The 20,915-nt window shown below is 48.1% G+C and overlaps 1 protein-coding gene across 1 annotated transcript in view; it reads right to left on the bottom strand.

Annotated features, from left to right (window-relative positions):
* The window catches only part of CREB3L1 (cAMP responsive element binding protein 3 like 1), a 67,144-nt gene that overhangs the window by 27,442 nt on the left and 18,787 nt on the right, over nucleotides 1-20,915 (bottom strand). The gene's annotated exons all lie outside the window — the stretch shown is intronic.

Raw genomic sequence — 20,915 nt, 5'->3', positions numbered from 1 at the left:
CCCCTCTGTGGACCCTATAAGAATGTCCTAAGGCCAGTTAAAGCCTGTGAAATTCTACTTCCTGATGAAATTTAAACACCACAGATGGCCACCTGTTAACAGCAAACAAACAATCATTCCACTAACAGCAAATAAATCTGATCCCATGCAGAACCTGTTTCCCCTGAGACATGCACTCCTACTAAGAAGTCAGATCACTAACTTATCCATTTGATACAACAAAACATTGGTGGGGCAATGAGAAAAATTATGGTTACCCATAGCCAGCTGAAAAAGGATCCCATTTATTGGCAGAGTGACACTTTTGGCTCAGAGGGAAGAAAGAGAAACACAGATTACATATGTGGTCTTAAAAGATCTGGCTAGAGCTGACCCAAAGTCTGAGAAGGATAGGCAGACCAGGAGTGGCTGAAGAGGGGAGAATCTGGGGTGGGGGGCACTGCAAGCAAAATATTGAGAACAATGGCATATGTGAGAGAGAGAGAGGCATACATTACAGCCCTCTGAGTACCAGTGGAAGGAGGCCATGTACCAGGAGGAGCCTGAGGGGGTACAGGTGTGTATATGCTTTTCATTCTCTAAAAGCAAAGCTGAGGGAGGAGTTGGCCAGGGGATCCCGGATACCACACTCCACTAGTTCCTGTTCCAACAGGAAGGTGTGTTTGTTTTACTTTAGCACAATATCATTCTGCAAACAGAGCCCTGGCAGTGAGAGGGTTGGGGAGAGGAGCGGGCTGCAGCTGGGTAGCCCCCCTGCCTTGCCAGGGAGCAGATGGAGAGAGCATAGGGGGGCGGGGGGAAGCAGTTTGCAGTTGGTCGCACCCTCCCATGCCCCTGCCTTTGATTTGAAAAATCAGACAACCAAGGAGCACTAAGGAACCAATTTTCCCTTCCAGCTCTGGAGTCTGAGACTCCTGCTTTCCTCCTGACACTAGCTTTTCTGTGCCTTTGTTTCCCTCACCCTCACTCCTGTCCTCCCAGTCACCCCAGGTGCAGGCTGACATGCAGCCATCCAAACCTCCCTTGGGATTACAGACAGTATGGAGAGGACTGAGGAGGTGATACTTTCATTCTAAGCCCTGGTTTTCAGCCACTCACAGGACATTTGGGCATTGTTCTCTGGGAGAGGCAAATTTGGTTTGGTAGTTTAGTAAAACCCACTTGGCCATTTTCAAGGTACAGTATCTAGAAGCATTTTTGTGCCTGGATGAATAACAGAAAACAATTCAAAGTTGCCCTGGACATAACCCTTTGTGAGAGAAAGCCACTGAGTCAGTGGAAGACACCTGGTTTACCCGAGTTATCTAATTAGCATTGGGAAAGTAGCATCTCTGCCTCTCCCTGTGCATCTGGGGGCTGCACTACTTGGAACATTGGCTTTAAGGAGCATACATTTATACAGATGCTGCTGCACCTGCCCTATGTCTTTTCTTTTTTAAGAAAACAAGCAAACTCAGTGTAAGAAAGGATGATAGTGTAATTATAAAGGGTGGGAATGTAAGTAGAAAAGTGAAAGAATCCAGCGTTCCGTCATACCAGGTTCCCTCCACAGCGAGCAAATATATGAAAGAACAAATCCACAGTCAAACCTACCTTTGTGCTCAGGGCTGGAGGAACAGCTGCTGTGGGAATTATCAATGACTTTCCTGTGAGTTTCAAATCTCCTCCATAACTTTGTGTTAACAAAAGGGATGAGGGTAGGGAGAGAATCAGGGAGAAGTTGCACTGAATCATGCTGTAATTTCATATAAAATTCTCATATCTGCCTCCCAACCCCAGTTAGAACAAGGATTCCTGATCACACTGTGGTCTCCCAAGCAGAGGATAAACAGAGAAAGTGTGATGGCATGACATGGTTTGATTTAAAACAAAAGGGTCATCTCACCACTGGAGGAAGGTTATTTACAGGTTATAAATGAGGGAAGGGTAGATATTTTTCTTAATTTCACAGCTGTTCAGCTCAACCACCACCATTTTTCAAAACAGCCAATGATTTGGGGCACTTTTTCTTTTGGGCACCCAAAAATTAAAGGGACTCAGGACGAGTGGCCACTTTTGAAAATGTGGCTACAGATGTCAAAGCTGTCATTACAGAAATGCAAGAGGGCTGCTTCAAGGTACCACTTTTCCTCCAGGGATCTTAGCTAACTCGTACAGCGAGAACTGGAGGTGGGAGAGAGTGGGCAGTCTAGAGCCTATGGTGATGCATGCCTCTGAAACACATCTAATAAATACATATCCAACTAACACAGGACGCCCAAACTCTATCCCCCCTCCACTGGCATCTGGCCAAGAGCTGGAGAGCTGCATCAAATTTGCGTAGAAGGCAGCAGATTTACAACTGCCCTCATCTTTAATTTGGAGAAGCCCTAGGGAAACTACAGAAGCCGGTATACAATGTGACCACTTGGGTCAGAAAGGAGCATTGCATATTGGGGTCTGTAGTCTCTGCAGGCCACACCTCAATATTAAAGAGCAGGATCTCTGTGGACCACATTGTAGAACTCCCTAGACTAGACTTGGTACTTAATGCTCTGGCAGTAAGGAGATCAATGGAGCAAAGGCCAGAAACACACAATTAAGAGTGAGACCTAAGGAAGGAATTCACAAAGGTTTGGATATGAATGAAGATGAGGATAATAAGGAGATGCATAGAACAGGCTCAGAGTCCCACAGCATCTTCCTGGTCTAGAATCTCCTTCTGGGAGCATCTTCTCCCTTCTAGGTGAGACCTGCCAAGTCTCTGGTGGGATTCAGCTGTGATATGATGAAGGATTCTGCAGTGAGCTTCACATAGCTAGAATCTCCCTCATGATTTTTTGAAATCACCTTCATATAAGTGGTCCCAGCTTAAGGAGGGGACCAGCCAGCTAGGAAATGTGATCTTCATCATCCCAGTCCAAAGGGAGGGGCGTGAAATTGACTTGGAAAAAACTTCTTCCAGATAGGATCCAAAGCTAACAGCTCAATCTCTGTTCACATCATTCCCTCCTGCTATCTCCCCCTCCCTTTCATGCTCTCCTTCTTTCTAACTCCCTTTGACCATGCTCTGCAGCCAAGAAATATCACAAGATATATTTCCAAAGCGGTATTGCCAACGAGCGGTCAGGAAGGGGGCAGCCAAGGGACAGCAGCGCCATGGTGATGATGTGCAGGATTTCCTGATCCAAACCACGGTCTCTGGCAGCCCCTCCCCCTCAACACTGTTCCATGGAGATGTGATATGCATGTACGTGCTGGAGCTACGGAGCAGCCTATCTCCAAACACAGATATCCCAAAAGCATTTCTGACACCACAGGAAAATCTGCTCAAGTTAAGACAACTCATCAGCCAGGAGAGAGTGTGAGTCTTTGAGACACTGGCTCCTGCACCCTCCCAAGCCTGGTGACTGACATGCATTGAATAGTCCAAACATGTTTCCACCACATGTTTTCACCCAGACCTCACACTCAGCGTTGCTTGAATGTCAAGCTCCATATGTTTGTGCCTCTCGTTTAAAGAGCCCCTTCCTGGTATACAAGAGTTACCTTCGGAGCTAGCCTACGACATCCAAAGGTGAGCTCTCCATCTCCCCCACCTCAACAGTCACCCGAGCTTGGACCCTCATCTCTCTCCTCTGCCAGCTCCCCTATTCTGGGCTCTCCCCTCCCCATCTTTCATTGAGCTGCTTTGGAACAATCTCCCTTCAGATTCAGTTCAGTTCTCACAGCCTTGTCACTGCTGCTATGAAACTCAGTGGTTTCACCCCAAAGAGGAGCCAGCAAAGAGCCAGTCCAGCTGAGCTGTAGCCCAAATCCGGGAATTTAAGACCTTTGCAGGTTGGAGATACTGCACATGGTGGCAGGCTAGCAAATACGGAGGGGATTCTTCTATGTTTTCTCTTTTATTTTAAAAATATTTTTCCTCTCTGCTTGCCAAGATAAATCTCCCATTCCAGCTGTGACATCTGCATTTCCTTTCTCTGCTTTCACTGAGGAATGAAGCCTCTGCACTTCACAGCAAAGATTTCCTATTCATTCCAAGAAAGAAGAGCCCACATGCTCCAGCCAGTCCTTTCACTCTCTTAAAAATGCGGTGAATTTTAATGCTTATGCAAGTGAAGGTCTCACAGTGCTAACAAGAGCCAGGCAGAGTGTGGACAGATGCTATGCAAGCCTTCCTCTCACAACGCAGTCAATGCATCTCCATCCTGACCTTCAATCCCTCCTGCTATCATAGTCTGGACCTCGAAACAGCTATTCCAATGCACTTCAGTCCTGATCTGCAGACCCAGCTATTCCAATTAGCCCCTCCCCCACACGCACCTCCATCCTAACCTGCAGCTCCCTACTATTCCAGTCCTTTCCCACAGATCTGCCAATACACCTCAGTGCTAACCCACAATTCTCCATGCTATTCCAGTCCTGGATATCTATGCAGCCCAGCTGAAGCACTTCAATCCAATTGATTGGGATTTGCGACCCCAGGCCCACAATTCTGACCTGCAGCACCACCTGCTATTCCAGCCTTCAATCTTTCCCAGAGATTGCCAAACATGACAAGTTTTTCTGTGATCATTTTTAGCGGCAAGACTTCAGAAAACATCCAAATCCCTGACGCACCGCGCAGTCAGAAGGCTCACAGGCTGACAGTTCAGCTCTAAAGCAAGTACCAAAGTTTGTCATTAAAATTAACAGATAGGCATGGGAGGAGGGGAGTTTCACACTATCACAAACAATGCAGGGGGTCCAATCCCTCACAGTAGAGATGTGGTATTTACTTCTTTCCAACCTGTAAAGTATTTTGAAACTTAGATGGTGCTTGTGTTATTATTCCTTGGCTGTGGCCCCTGTCCCTGACATTTCATAAAGTGACAATGAATACAATGCACATTTCATTGCAAAAGCTCCTTCCATAAAATATCTGTGCCAAGGGCCTGGATTTACAATTTCTAGAGATAAGTGCCACATGACGCAGACTCCAGATAATCAGAGGAAAGTGTTTACTGTGGCCTCAAACAAGCAATCCTTCTCTCAGGGAGAGACTACTTTCCCTATAACCCTATCTGCTGGCAGCTTCATCCCTTTATACAGGCCCAACCTGCTCCTCCCAGCTGAATTTCATCTTCCATTAGGCTTCACTGAGCCCTGGCTCTCCTGCTGGGGCAGGATAACCCGCTATCCCAGATATTATAGAGAGGAAGTGGCAGTTGTTAGAAATGTCATACTACTCTTTCCCAGGATCTCTTTTGGATATTAGTGATTCTGCTGCACTTTGGCCACATAAAACTAGAAGAGATCAGTTTCCAGCTAATAACTGACTCTATTTATTTTACAAATATTCTCAATAGCGATTTTTTTTCTTAAACATATGCCCATCTTAGGTACGTATGTGATCCCAACAATGTAATATACCTCACAACAGGCCTCAGAGAGGTAAGGTAGCGCTATATTCTGCATTTTATAGATGGGGAAGGGAACTGAGGCACAGGGAGGCTACAGCCTTCTCTGCACTGGCAGCGGTCTTGAGGGTACGTATGGCTTGACACTACAGTGAAAAGCAGGCTGCATCCATTTTGGTGTGTAGCCGTGAAAGGCTCTGGCAGGGGGCAGGCAATGGGGAAAGGCTCTGGCAGCAGGGAGCTACCAGAGCCTTTCCTCACTGCCTTCCTTCTGCCAGAGCCTTAGCCCCTACTGCATGCTTTCCCTGGGGCGGCGAAAGGCTCTAGCAGCTCCCTGCAGTGGGGAAAGGCTTCAGCAGCAGGGAGGCATTGGGATGCTACCTTGCTAAAAACAGCAATGTAGATGGGGGAAGGCACTGCTTCGGCATGTAGAGAGCCGTACATATCCTAAGGTTCTGGTGAGTCTTTACTCATTTAAGCAGTGCCTCACTGGAACCGTGGCGGGGGGTGGGGTGGGGAGCATGGCCCTCCCCCTTTTTAACATGGGCATAGTTTGGGGGGCATGGGGCTGCATTGCCCGCCCAAACTGCAAGCCTCGGTCAGACACGTCGATCAGCTCCCCCACCACGAAGCACAGCTGCTGCCAGCGTCACCAGCCTCTTCCCTTAGCCCCCCTCACTATGAGGCCCTCCATTTGCCCTGGGCAGCATACCCTGAGGGTAGCGACACAGGCTGGGGAGGATCTAGGGCTGGTGGAGGATCTAGGGCTGCCCACATATGCTTGCACTCACGCTTCCCGGGCAGCTCTTACCACTGCTCAGCTCCAGCTTTCCGCCTGGCCAGGGGGTGGGTCCACTGGGGGAAGAGGGGGAGCAAAGGGGTGGGAGCCTCATCCCTCTCCACAACCTGCTACCAAGGTTCTGGGTAGACATAGCCAAAGTGACTAGCCAAAGATCACACAGGAAATCTGTGATGGCCCAGGGGATCAAACTCAAGTTCTAGGCTAGTGCCTCCCTTGGAACATGGGCAGGCTACCTTTCTTTTGCCTGGGGGCGTTGGGCCACTTCAGCCTCCCACTCAGACCGAGAGGGACGGCGGGAGACCCTGCACCTGAGACGTTTAACACTGGACCAGACACAGAAGGAGAGACTGTGGCGACCAATCGTGCGCTGGGGCTAGCACCCAGGTCATTCCCACCTCGCAGCTCTGTGGCTTTGTGCCTATAAGAGGGGCGGCAGGCTGGTGCTAGGGGGCGAAGGAAAGCTGAGGAGGGGGCGAGGAAAGGAGGGCAAGAACAGGACGCAAGGGGAAACGGGCGGTAGGGAGGGCTAGCGAGCTGCAGGAGCCCTGCTGGAACCCACCCCAGCCCCGGGGCGGGCAAAGGGTTAACCTACGTCCCGAAAGGCCCTCCACAGAACACAGTGAGGAAGCCGACAGCCCATTGGACAGCTGCGAGGGACCGAGGGCCAATGGGGAAGCGCCTGCCCGCCGAGCAGCTGTGCGGCCAGGATGAGCTGTGCCGATCCAGAGGAGTGCAGGGTTAGGACGGAGGTTGTGCTGGGCGACGCGCTCCTGCTGCTGCCGCCCTGCGGGGCCTGCTTGGGGCGGGGAGCGGGCAGCGGGCGGCGCGCTGCGTTCCCTTTGGTCCCAGGGCCGCTGTCACCGCAGCCAGCCGGTCCCCCAGCGCTCTTTGCCTTTGTCACGCCGGCTCCTGGAGTCAGAGGGTGCGAGGGACCCCCGGCGGGCACCCCGCCCGCCCGCGCAAGGCTTGGGCCACCCCCCCGGATCTCACGCCGGGGCTCGGGTAGTGCATAGGCCTGTGCGGGTGCTCTGCCCGGGGTGAGCGTGAGCTGAGGAAAGCAGAATGGGGCACAAGCACCTCTCGGGGTTTCTGTATCACGTTCACCAGTGTAGCAGTTGAGCACCTCACTGAGTCATCACCACCTCTTATAAATAGGGTGCCACTTCCCCCAAGCCACCTAGGACCAGAATGGGGCACAACCCTTCACAGGGTGGGATTAAGGGGGGAAATGAAGAAATCCAGCCTTCAGCAAGCAAGTGGGGCCAGTGTCCAAGGGCAGGAAATTCTCCTCCCTTTTGCTTCAGAGTTCCATGTTCCAGCCGTCTGTGCTGTGAATCATAGTGTGATAAAACAGGCGAGCCCAGCAGGTCCCCACGCACAGCATGGGGGTATTGCTACAGAGAACTGCTGCTGCCCGCAGCCTGAATTCAGAGCCTGTTGGGGAGATGTAGTTGGTGCACAGTATTTTCATGGTCAGACAAGCTATTGCCTCATTTTCATACAAAGAGACCTTGGCCTCCCCAAGGCCCATGAGTCTGTGCCTTTGAGTCATTGTGTTTGTGTAGGGGTGGAGTGGGAATGGAGCCACACAGATTCATACAACAGATCCACTAACCAGCTGCAAACTGCTAAAACTAACACAGCAGCCCAACTCTTCAAACCGGCATGGCTAGCTCTGAGTTTCCTGGCAGACACTGGGATCTAGACATGGTTGATCTAAACAGAACAATCCCTGGTCTCCAACTGCTTCCCTAAAACCAATTACAAATCAACCTGGATCATGTGTGGCAGTCTGAAGCCCAGGGCATCTGGGAGCATGTGTTGCTATCATAAAGGAAATACGGAAGACGGGAGGGTGACTGCCCCACTCCATAGAGAACACTCCCTGGGTTACTCAATTCCCAACTCCCACTGACTAACTTGACCCAATGCAAGAGAATGTTAGAAATGTCACTTCACACAAACCCACATCAGTGCCGCCTTCTTCCAAAGCTACACTCAGATGGTCACAGAACCCAATTCTAGTTCTCTTTCCCTGGGGCTGCATTCAGAGGACATTCATACAAATAATAATCATACAGTACAAGCCTTTCCTCATTTGTCCTGTACAAACATGAAATAGTTAATCCAGGCATGAGATTGGGGTGGGCGGGAGGCATAGAAATCAAGTTCAGATTCTTTCCCTGCTGGACCTATACCAGACTTCAGTGCTGCCACACACTCTTGCTTTATGGTGTTTTTTTTCTTGTGGTTTTGTTTTTTAAGGATTCAAGTCCAGAGCACACCTGCAAGTGTTTTGAACTTGTCACACACATACAATCTGTACAAGGTCCCAGTGCTTGCCTGTCTGCAGCCCCTGCTCTCAGCCCCAGGCCACCCATGAAATACCAGTTTGTTATCTGGATTCCAGTACCACCTTTTAGTTCTGGTGTCAAAGCTTTCTGTGTTCTGACCCAGCTTGCTGCTCAAACACTGGAGCTCACAGACCCGGTACCAGAATCCCCAAACCATCTCAAATTATGCTTCACATGAGATTCTTCCAGGTTACTGATGCACCCAGTCCCCATGTATCAGACCTAACTAGGAATCAGACTCTGATTCTCAGTGTGATTTGTGTTGGTCTCAGTACCTCATCCCTTCATGTTTCTGACTTTTTGCCTAGTTCTCTCTGGCTGTTTTTAATGAGTGTCTAAAAGTGACAATTCCAGTCTGGGAGCTCTGTCGACTTAGCACTTTGGTACTCATTCATTCCACAGTTTGCATCTCCATCTGCAGCAGACACAGAAGTTTACTATTCACTGCCTCCCTCACAACCCCCAGTGGAAAAAATCAGCTGATGGAATGCACAATATTGTACACACACACACTACATACCACATCAAAACCATGTGTCCAGAATCAGTCATGCAATGCTAACCTTAAACTTTTCACGTCCTTCATTGGGGAGGAATTTTGAGAGACAACCAGGTACTTCGGGGTGGTTGGGTTTGTTTTTTAACTTTATGTTTTTGTCCCAAAAGCAAAAGGAATAAGGAAAATGTATAAATCACACTCTGATTGGATCTCCCAGTATCCCCAACAGAGGCACCCAAAGTGCCTGCTATTACAGTCCCAGAGAAATCTAGGTTTCAGAGTAGCAGCCGTGTTAGTCTGTATTCGCAGAAAGAAAAGGAGGACTTGTGGCACCTTAGAGACCAACCAATTTATTTGAGCATAAGCTTTCGTGAGCTACTCACGAAAGCTCATGCTCAAATAAATTGGTTAGTCTCTAAGGTGCCACAAGTCCTCCTTTTCTTTTTTTAGGGAGATCTAGGTCCACCAACATCTCCCTCACATTTGGGCTTAGCTTGCTTTGTGTAAATGTGTTTGACAACTGGCCATGTTGATTTTGCTGCAAGGAGCAGAACCCCAGAAACTGCGAGTATCCAAGAGGCTAAAAGCATCCTGGTGGGTGTGTGATGCTGTGGGTGTGGGGCAGAGCCCCCCAACCTGAAGGTACCAAAAGGATTGGTATCACAGTAGTATGATCACCTGTGCACCATGGGGAACACTTGCACCAAACCTATGCCAAATTTCTCTAATGCAGACAAGGCCCATATGCTCTTTGTACAGTGAATATAGCTGGAAAGTCTAGTTTGCTGGCTGCAAGGAACTAGCTGAGTCTGCAGAGTCCTGAACAGAGACAGGGAAGTCTCCATTCCAGTCATCAGCATCCTGAAGGACAGAAGAAGGAATCCCTGCTCTTTTCTGCTACCTTCACTCCATGTATAGTACATACACAACAGCCAGAATTCTGCCCTGGATTACAACTCATAGTAGCCTAATGGGGTATAAAGTCAGAGCAGAACTTGACCCCCACACTTGAGAGAGCACAACCCTGTTATTCCAAAGAGAAGCATTTAGACAAATGGGAGTGTTCCCTCCCCTAAAGTTAGGAGTGTAACCCCACTTTGGTTATACAGGAGTCTTGCCTTTATAGGGTTTAGCTGTGAAGACTTGAGCTTTGAGAACTCAAGACATCTGCTAATTAAAAATTCTAGCATTCTTTATTTTTGGCTATTAATGCCAATAGTATATTCCTATCTCAATCAGCTCTTGTGGGCAGAGCTTTTGCAGAATGAATTGTGTTTCTCTGTGCAGCACCCCATAATGAGACTACAGAAACCCCCACAGATACTTCATTATTCTCTATCCCCTTACTAGTCCGGGCCCTGGCAGAGACTTAATGCCAGCAACAGCTTTGAGAGAAAACACATTTTTAATACTCAACACCACTCATCAGCCCCCTCACTAGGGTTAATGCAGATGCCCTAGCTCTTAAGGGTAGCTTAACAGTCTCAACAAAAGGTTTTTAACAGACTCACTAGAATCCCAAGTGTAAATGCAGAAGGGGGTCAACTGAGCCATCAGTCTTTAGGGGCAGATAATGTGAATTCTATGCCACTGTGTGTGATGAGATCTTAAAAAGCACGGTTCTGTTTGTGGCCATGGGAGAGTCCAGAGCTCTTTTGGTTAGATATGGGGTTTAGCTTGATGTCTTTTGCCAAAATTTCTCTTCCCCTCTCTCTTGTACAAAGTGTGTTGGTTGGCTCATGCATCCCACCCCAAGGTGGCTCTGTGATGGTGAGGCTGTGTAGTTAATCGAGTGCTTTGGGATGGTTTGCAATGAAAAACTAGAGGAATGTAAGAATTGGGATTATCCTTATTAACAATTCATCAGCTCATAGGAAGTGCCTGTCTTTCAAATCCAACTCTACTATATCTTCATTTCCTCCAAGACACTTTCCCTTAAAAAAAAAATCCCCAAAAGCTCCCTCCCAAGGGCTCTCAAAGACACAGCAGCCAAAAAGCAATCAGAGTTCAGTTGTGATGCACATCTGCATAAAATGTCACTATGCAGCCTGCAAAAGCAGCCAGCCCCCAAACTGCAAACCTACAGACAAACCCTGCAGGTCTGCCCAGAGAACTTAAGGAAAACTTCTGCCTGATGAATAGCAACAATCAAAATGTTAGGATACCTGAGGTAAAGGGTGGGCAATAATACGGAGAATAATAATTGCCAGGTTCTGAATCAATTGTAGGGTGTCATCTGAAATATTGTGTTGAGTTCTTACCACCCTGTTGCCAAAAGGATAGGGCAGAATAAGAAGAGTCCAGAAACAGTAAATGACAGTGTAGACATAAGTGATTAGAGGCCTGGAGAGAGTTTCATATGAGGAGAGATTGAAAAAATTGGGACTGCTTAGGGAAGACACAAGAGATGATATGTTAGAGGTGTACAAAATAATGTATGTTCTAATAAAGGTAAATAAGGAGCTCCTATTCACTTATTATAATTCAGGTAGGTGGAGACTTTGAAGGAAACGGAAAGACAACACATTTTAAACAAATAAAAGGAATTATTTCTTTTACTCAGTGAAAAATAGCATGTGGAACTCACTGCCACAATATATCAATGGGGCCAAGATCTTAATAAGGTTCAGAGGATTAGACATTTGTATGGATAATGAGAACATCCACAATTAGGTAGTATTAAAAATAAGATAAAGATATACAGCTTCCCTCTTCTGTGCATAAACCAACCACTAGCTGATGGGGTTAGGAAGAAACTTCCCTTAAGAACAGCTTATTCCATAATTGTCACTTTTTACATCTTCCTCTGAAGCATTAGGTACTGGCTGATATTGGAGCTAGGCTTCTGGAGTAGGTGGACCAATGATCTTATCTGGTACAGCAATTCCCATGTTCCTATGAGCCTGTTGTTCCACACAATGTGGGGAAGGAGGGACACAATACAGTATGAACACAGGCCTAGGAGATAGAGGGAGACTGTTTGGGGAGGAAAATTTGTTTTTCCTGTATCATTAGATTCATTTATCTCATTCAAACCGTTTCTCTCAATACCCAACGAGTGAAATCAGAAACAATCCCTATCCTTCCACAGGGTAGGTCCCAGAACAGCAATGGAGGAAGCAGGCTTTTGAGGTGGCAAATAGCAGTACACTATTCAGTTCAGAAAGCTCAGGCATTAACACCACATGCTACTGATGGCTTTGAACCCTGATCCTTCATGAAGGGCAACCCCAGACCAAGAAAGTCTGGACCAGAAAGGAGAGAACTTGTGATTCGCAGGCGAGAGGCTTTCACCCAAAATCGTGAGAGAAGTCAAGCCATGCTGCTGGAAAACTCTTCAATGGGCAGGCAGACTGAGAGGGAGCTGCCCCCAGCAAATTTATGTAACTAACAGATTGAACAGGGTCTCGCCAGCTGCTAAATTGTTTATGGCTTTAAAGCTGTGATATGCACAGGCATCATGGCCGGGGGGGGGAACTCTCTGTGAGGCTGGAGGGGGAGGTGACTGTGTCTCTAGCTCTGCAATGTTCATACTTCTGGGCACAGGCGGTTTTCAAAGTGACTCGGCTTGGAATGGAGATTTCTGACCTGCTGCCAGTAACCCAATGGAAAGTCTGTGCCCTGAAAAACAGATAGGAAGTTTAACTTTAACTCGTACTTTCAGGGTATCATTTTCACCTCAGCATCAGAGCTGGAGAAGTGAGAGTCTGGAAAAAGCAGGACAAAGTGACTTTCCTTCTTAGCCTCAGCAAGGTGATGGTCCCTCTAGGTCAGGTTGCTGTTCACTGCTGGGGCAAGCTGGGGGGAAACCCCAAGGCTAATTCCATTCTCAACCACAAGCAATGCTGTGGTGCAAACTGGTGAGAGCAGGAGGATGGGTGAAATCCATAGTTCCATGAAAAAGGCATTGTTCCCCTCAGATCAGGGACACTGGTCCCTCTACTCAGCTGGAGAGAGTCCTGTTGCATTGGCTGCCTAATAAAAGTTCAAGGTTGAGGTGCCAAGGCAGCATGGATCAACGCCTTCCCACCACTTTCTCCCCTCACCCCAGGCATTATATCTCTTGCTATTATCATCCCCAAGAAGGTGGACTTCTCCCTGACAGGGCACAGCAGCTGTGTCCTAAGTTCCTTCCCAGCAAGGTCTCCTTAGATCCCTAACTAGCAAAAAGAAACAAAAGGAGTTCATTCACCTGAAAGCAGAGACCCATTCACTTTCCTGGGAATAAATATCACAAATATTTTCCTTTGACAATGGCAAATCCCCAGAGAGCCACCCCTGAAAGTTCCAAGTCAGGCACATGTATTCCAATTGCAGAGTCTGCAGAAACCTGCAGATTTCAGGGTGTGTTATCCAAGGTATGTTTGCAAATTACAATAGGATACAACTGATAAAAATCTATGAAACTAAGGCCAGAAAGGACTATTATAATAATCTAGTCCACTGGTCCCCAAACCTAGGGGGACATGGAGGAATATCAGGGTGGAGGGAGGGATGTGGCAGGGCCCGGGCCAGCCTCCATGGCGGGGGGCGGGGAGAGCGCACCACCCAGCCTTACTCTGCCCCCAGCTCTGCTCTGGCCCCAGCTCCTGCCTGCAGCTCGACTCCCAGCCCTGCCCCCCGGCCTCAGCCCCAGGGTTCCTGGCCCAGCCGCGGAACCGCCCCTGGCTCCCAGCCTTGCCATGGCTCAACACCCAGCTGCAGCCCCTAGGGTTGCCAACTTTCTAATTGCATGAACCCAAACACCCTTGCCCTGCCCCTTCCCCAAGGCCCTGCCCCTGCCAAGCCCCTTCTGAGGCCCCGCCCCCTGCTCACTCCATTCCCCCTTCTTCCATCGCTCACTCTCACCCACCCTCACTCACTTTCATGGGCTGGGGCAGGAGGTGGGGCTGAGGGGTTGGGAGGAGGCTCCAGGCTGGGGCAGGGGGTTGGGTTGTGGGAGGAGGTGAGGATTCCTGTTGGGGGTGCAAGCTTTGGGATGGGGCTTGGGGATTTGGGGTGCAGGAGGAGGCTCCAGGCTGGGGCCGAGGGGTTCAGAGTGCAGGAGGAGGCTCAGGGCTGTGGCAGGGGTGCAGGAGAGGGTGCAGGCTCTGGGAGGGAGTTTGAGTATGGGAGGGGTCTCAGGGCTGGGGTGTGGGATGGGGTGAGGGGTGCGGGATGGGGTGAGGGGTGCAGGCTCCGGCCGGGCAGCGCTTACCTTGGGTGGCTCCTGGAAGCAACCAACATGTCCCTCCAGCTCCTAGGCTCAGGGGCGGCCAGATGGCTCTGCGTGCTGCCCCTGTTTGCCATGGTTCCCGGCCAATGGGAGCTGCGGAGTCAGCGCTCAAGGCCAGGGAAGTGTGTGGAGACCCCATGGCCACCCGTGTGCCTAGGAGCTGGAGGGACTGACGCCACTTCCTGGGAGCCACGCGGAGCTGGGCAGGGAGCCCACTTTAGCCCTGCTGACTGGACTTTTAGTGGCCTATTAAAATCTCCCAGATTGCTTTCAATAGTCACCAGGAGATTGATGCCGATTCTGGTAGACCTCCGGCCAACCCAGGAGGGTTGGCAACCCTAGTGACCCTGGCAGCTGGCCTGGCCATGGCTCCACTTCCAGCCCCAGCTTCAGGCCCAAACCCTGTCTCTGCCGCAGCCCCAGCCCCACCCCCATCCTCAGCCTCCAGCCACAATTCGTGCTCCACTCCTGGCCCCCGACCTGCCTCCCGCTGCGACCCCAGCCCTTGGCTTCAGTGCCAGCCTGGCCCTGACCATGTCCCCGCTCCCAGCCCCAGCTCCCAAATTTGGCTTGGGGGGGCGGGGCATGTACAGAGGTAAAGGGGGGCATGAGGTAAAAAGTTTGGGGACCACTGATCTAGTCTGACCTCCTGCATAACATACACCATAGAATTTCATTCAGCCCATTACTTGTAGTCGAGTTACTGCATATAGTTTGGAAAACTATCTAACCTTTATTTTAAAAAACTTCCAGTTATGGAAAATTCACCAAGTCCCTGGGTAAACAGTTCCAATGGTGAATCACCCTCACTTAAAAATTGTGCAGTACTTCCAGTCTGAAGTTGGCTATCCTCAGTTTTCAGCCAGTGAATCTCATTATGCCTTTGTCTGTGGTATTAAAGAGACCTTTTCTATCAGAGATCTTCTCCTCAGGTAGGTAAGATCATAATCAAGTCCCCTCTTAACCAGTGCAACAGCCTGGGGGATACTGTGCCTAGTGGATTACTTTGCTAACTATGGATACAATATTCCTTCCATTAAAGTCAATGGGAGTTTTGACATTTATTTCAATGACAGTAGGATCTAGCCATTTAGGTAAATTTTACCATTGGTTTAAAGATTAATTAATATATTATTGGTATTTGGATTTTAAGATAAATAGATCACAGATGGAACCAAGCAACTCCTCTGGGAAAACAAGAAAGTTTGGTGTGAAATGGTCAACAGTGATGTGGAAAATGCAGAGGTAACGATTATTTGAGCCCTGGAAAATTAAAGCAAAGTCCCCAGTGGTTTGGCTTTCCAACATTCTTTCAGATAGTACATAGTTAAATAGTTATATAGCCATACAGAACTGGAAGCAGTGACAGGCCCAGTGTGTCTGGGATTGTTTTGTGCCAAAGGAGACAGACAAATCCATAACTAATCTGCAGGAAAAAGGCACGACCAACAAAATATTCCCCTTCTGGCCCCCAAAGAGCAGATGGCTTTTCCTAAGTATGAAACTCTTTTCATTTATTAAATTCCACAACATGTCAAGTTTGTGCTCCAGTATATTAGTTTGTGACTCCAGGATCTCAACTGGAGGTTCATGGCACCCATTCACTATTCTGTAAGAATTCTTCTGATGTGATCACTCTTAATTTAAATCTCTGGGGACTGATTGTCCCCTGCTTTGTTCCTTATTTTTCCTCCTCTGCCTCTCAAAGAGGGTACACACATCTTCCCCTCCCTCCATGCCTCTGTCTAATTCTGGTGTCCTACCCTCATTAATTGGGTGATAAATCTCACCCTGCATCTTGGGTTAATTTTCTGTAGGGTTTGAATGGAGTTTTGGAAATGCTCTTGGACAATAAAAACTGTTCCTTTGAACTGGGGCCAGCTGGAAGGAGCTCCCCACACTGCAGCTGACATGCAGGCTTTGGCTTTCATTCTCACCAACTCTTTCCTCAATTCTCTCTAGTTTTTTTTGCAGAGTTTGAGTTTTCCTCAGGTTTTATTTATGGAGCAGGCAGTGAGTTTGTGAATCTCTCCATTAATTATTATTATTTCTGTTTCTGATGGCCCTCCGAGTGGCAAGGGGTGGTTTTCTCTCTCTCTGTCCCAGACATAAAAGAGCCCAGGCATGAAACTGTCTCTGTTGCCATCAGCTAAAGCAGTGACTCAAAATCCTTGGCCCACTCCCAGAAGAGGTGCTTGATTTTCAGAGGCGGTCATCTTTCCTCAGCTCCTCTCTCGCTCAGCAAGGATCAGTTCCTGCCTCCAGGCAGAACATGCCTTACCCTCATGCACAGGACCACCCTTCAGCACATTATCCAGCAATGAGAGCAAGGCACTGCTCCCTCTAGACACAGTCAGTCAATGTGGCATCTTAACTAGACAAAGTGTCACTCAGAGGCTGAACAGGTCATGTACTCAACAACCCCAGCCCTGAATCCCTGGAGAAAGCAAGAATAAAGGACATGGCCAGGAGAAGGAGTCATGGGTAAGAAGTCATCATGTGCTGTCATCAAACTGTTGCTTACTGATTCACCCTAATGCTGTCTACATCTCTTGAATCAGAGCTGAGGTCAACATGTCCTTGAGCAGGACTGTAGTATAAGCATGGCAGGGCTGGGCACTGGTTGCAGCTATATTACTCCGTGAGGGAAATCTTTTCTTCAAGCCCAAAGCATCCACAAGCTCATCTATGCCCATGCCTCTGGGTGTTGCTCCATTTCTTCAGATCTGGAACAGGATACAGGGATAAACTCTGTACAATTTGCCTCTCCTTGAATTTACTCAAAACAGAAAACAACAACACTGTGCATCTAGATGGGCCTTTTCACTTAAAGATCCCAAAGCACTTTGAAGAGGTGGGTGTGGGAGGGCATCATTTTCTCTATTTTGCAGAGTAGGAAACTGCAGCACAGAGAAGAGAAATGATTTGCCCCAGGTTACACATAGTCAGTGGCAAAGTCAGGATGAAAACCCAGACCTAGGACCTATCCACTGGACCACACTGCTGCAAATGAATGAAAATCAAACCACCACATTACTCTGTGATATAGTGTATACAGAGAGTGGTACCAAATGAGGGGGCTTGAGGGCTGATGGCCCTGATGCTAGCAGTTCACCACAGATAGCTTCTCCTGGACAGGGTAGGATAAACACTTATCACAGTGGGCAGTATCAAACAGTGCATTAATCCAGGCTTCTCCCTTTTCCACCATCCCTTGCAAGTCTGGCTGATTTCCAGAGCAGTGATGACTTTATGATTATTGGGCCCCAGCATACTAGAATTGGTGACTGAGATCACACATAGCCTCTTCCTTCATTTCCACTGGGGGAGGACTGTTGGATCAAGTAAATTGTGCCTCGTACCAATAGGGGAAGTCCACAAGCTGCAGAACTTGAATGGAATGCAAGATTCTCAACAGTCACTATCTTTGTTGGTGCTTAAGGGAGACCTGCTCCAGGGCTGAGCAAGAACGTTCCAAACATTATCCAGAGGGATCATCCTACTTCCACACCAAGATGTTGTTCAAGCCAGCACACACTTTGTGCAAGGATCTGGCTCCCAAGGGGACAAAGCTGTCAGCAAAATGGTGTGCAGTTTCTCAATTTGCAGAAATGCAAAAACACACCAGCAACTACTGAGGACCAGCCAGGAGAACTTCACAAATAGAAACAGGAAATCAAAGTGCCCACCCCAGACATGCGCCAGCTAAGAGGCTATCCAGAGCAGCGAAAAAAATCAAAGCTGGACAGTGGAGATTACATCATGCTGTGGATGAACCGGAGAGCCTGTCCAACTGGGGCCAGGCCAACAGGTCCAGATGGCTGAAGAATGTGCTGAATAAATAGCTACCTCTGTCTCCTCCTCTTCTCTCCTTCTTCTATGTTCTATTTTCCCCTCTTTCTTCCCATATTCTCCTCCTCTTGCCCCTTTTCTCCTTCTTCTTCTCTCAGAAAAATAATGTATCCTCAAGAGATATTGCATAAAAATATTGATCATATATTTAACTATAATCATCACATTATGCATTGAAAGGCAGCCTAATACAGCTGACAGCGTACAGGAGACTTGGGCTCTATCTGCAGCTCTGTCACTGGCCAGCTGCGTGATCTTGTGCAAGTCCCTTCACCTCTCAGTACCTCTTCCCCTGCCTCTCTTTGTCTATTTAGACCATAAGTTCTCTGGAGAAGGAACGGTCTCTTACTATGTATTTGTACAGTACCTAGCACCGTGGAGCCTCAATCTCAGTTTGGGGCCTTTAGGCACTACTCTGGGTCATATTAAAATTAACAGTTAAAATACTGTTAAATCAGACCCTTCTTTGTGCATAAGGGCATCAATGGTGCAATCCGATACACCCCATAAGTTCTTCAGACCACCTTCTGGCACTCAGGATAAGTGAAAGGGGGCAAAAATTCTACCAGGTTTATAAAAAGCAGGTAAAGGGACTACTTGGAAAAACTAAAATGTTTACAGGCCTGGGGGATATCATAAGGGAATTTGCTAATAAATACTGATAAATATACTGAACCTGTGACAATTATTTTCCATCATTCACAGAGAACAGGACAGGTGCCAAAGGACTGGGAAAAACAAATATGATACTATTCTTTCAAAATGGACAAAGGAGCAATCCGTGCTAACACCATCCAGAAAATCTAACTTTAAACACAAAGGAACACTTACTGTTTAAGGGAAAAAATCTCCAAACATCTACAAGACAATGCATCCATGTGCAATAAGCAGGTTTGGGGACTGTAAGAGCAACAATGGTCTTCTATTGTCCCCCCCCAGTTAGCAGGTGTTAGTTTCCTGCATAAAGCGGCTGAAGTTCTGCTGGCTCACTAGGACAGATGCAGCATGTTAAATCCTTCCTGGATATAATGGAGGTGGGAGTGTCTTTTGGGGACAGAAGGAACTTTGCCCAGGGTGCAATCCTAGGGACAACCATACCTAAGGAGCAAGCTTGGGTAGAGGTTTATGTTGTGTTATTGAGTTGCAAAGCCCAGGAAGGGTTTAAGTTTTGACACTGACTCCGGGTCTGTTTGTTCTCTTGGGGATGGAGTAGGGACGGGACCCAAGCCCAGATTCACAAAGGTACTTAGGCACCCGAGTCCCAGTTTGGGCTCCACTGCAATCCACAAGACTCCTACCAAATCCTGTAGTCTCCTAAACTCACGCAGTACCTAACATTTTCAGAGTACAAGTTCCCTCAATACCTATGTCTCTACCTCTGAGCAGGCACACTGCTGCCTCCCTCTAGGTGTTTGGATGCCTCTCTCTTGCCTAAGCCCCAGGGCAATTCACGAAGTGGGGGAAGACAGGCATTTCTCCACCTGTGTCATGTGCAGGGCCAGATTCAGTAGGTGTGCTCAGAGGCCACCTACTGAATTAGGTCCCACTCAAAAGTCTGGTTGGAAGAGGTGCCCCTCCCACAGCATTACTTTTAGCCCAGTGGTAAGAACACCTGCCTTGGATGTGGGAAATCCAGGTTCAGTCCCGGCTAGAGGAGGAGACGGATTTGAACAGGGGTCTCCCACCTTGCAGGAGACTCAATGACTATTTAAGTCTTTATCCACAGCAGAACAGTCGCTGGGCCAGAGAAAGATGAAAATGACTCTAGTCCAGTGTTAAGGCACCCACCTGGCAGATGGGAGACTCCAGGACCCAGTTCTCCAGCTCCTACCTCTTTCATTATTTACCCACCATGGAACAACTTTCACAGGGGAGACTTGGGGAACCCCACATCAGTCTAGTCAATAGCTCCCTGGTTATAGCACTCGTCTAAGAGGTGGGAGGCTGCTGTTCAAATTCTCTCACCCTCTGGCAGAGGGGGAAATTGAACTTGCATCTCCCACGTCCCAGGTGGGCATTCTAACCACTGAGCTAGAAGTTAGGTCTCCTCTGGCTGTTTTGTAGGGAGCAAGGCAGGTTCCTAACTCATTCCTGCAATAAACACCTTAGGCGCCTAAGCTTCCTGACTGGCTCCCATTTGTGGATCACTAAACAGAGATAGGGGCTTAGCTCTGTGAGAAGGGCAGAGCTTAGGACGCAGTATGTTGTTGACATCTCCCACTGGGTAGCTTAGGCAGCCCCCCAATTAGGATGCTGGCTTTTCTGCGTCTCGTTCCAAGGTGCCTCTATCCCCACATTCATTGTATACTGAGTCTAGGTGCCTAACTTGGCTCTGTGAATCAGTGTTGTTCCTGTGGTTTTCTAGGTGCCTAGAAGTTAGGTGCCATATTGATCAGTGTTGCAGTGTCCAGGTCCTCTTGTGAATCCCACTTCAGTTCATCTGTTGGGTTCATAAGGAACAAATCTTTATTTTCAGTCTGGAATATAGAAAGCAAGAGTAGCAATACAGCATTGTTACATTTGTGTAAATCCTGAAGCTATCTGAGTAAATCTGGACTGAGAGCAGAATCAGACCTATAGAGTTCAAAAGTATGGAATAAGGACCTTAGGACTCCTTCAGTTCACCTGTATTCATCCAGTGCCTGATTCACTGAAGCCAATACAAAAACTTCACTGACTACAATGGGCTTTGGATCAGGTCCTTCATGCAGAGTGCTGTAGAAGTAAAGTATATGATACAATGATGGACCTCCTAAAGTCTGACCTGTAAATTTAACTCAAGTTGAGTTGCATGGTAGCACCATTAGGTAGT

This window comes from Eretmochelys imbricata, chromosome 6 (assembly GCF_965152235.1).
Source record: "Eretmochelys imbricata isolate rEreImb1 chromosome 6, rEreImb1.hap1, whole genome shotgun sequence".
NCBI classification, from domain to species: Eukaryota; Metazoa; Chordata; order Testudines; family Cheloniidae; genus Eretmochelys; species Eretmochelys imbricata.
Note: the sequence above shows the minus strand (reverse complement) of the source record. Positions and strands in the feature narration are given on the sequence as shown.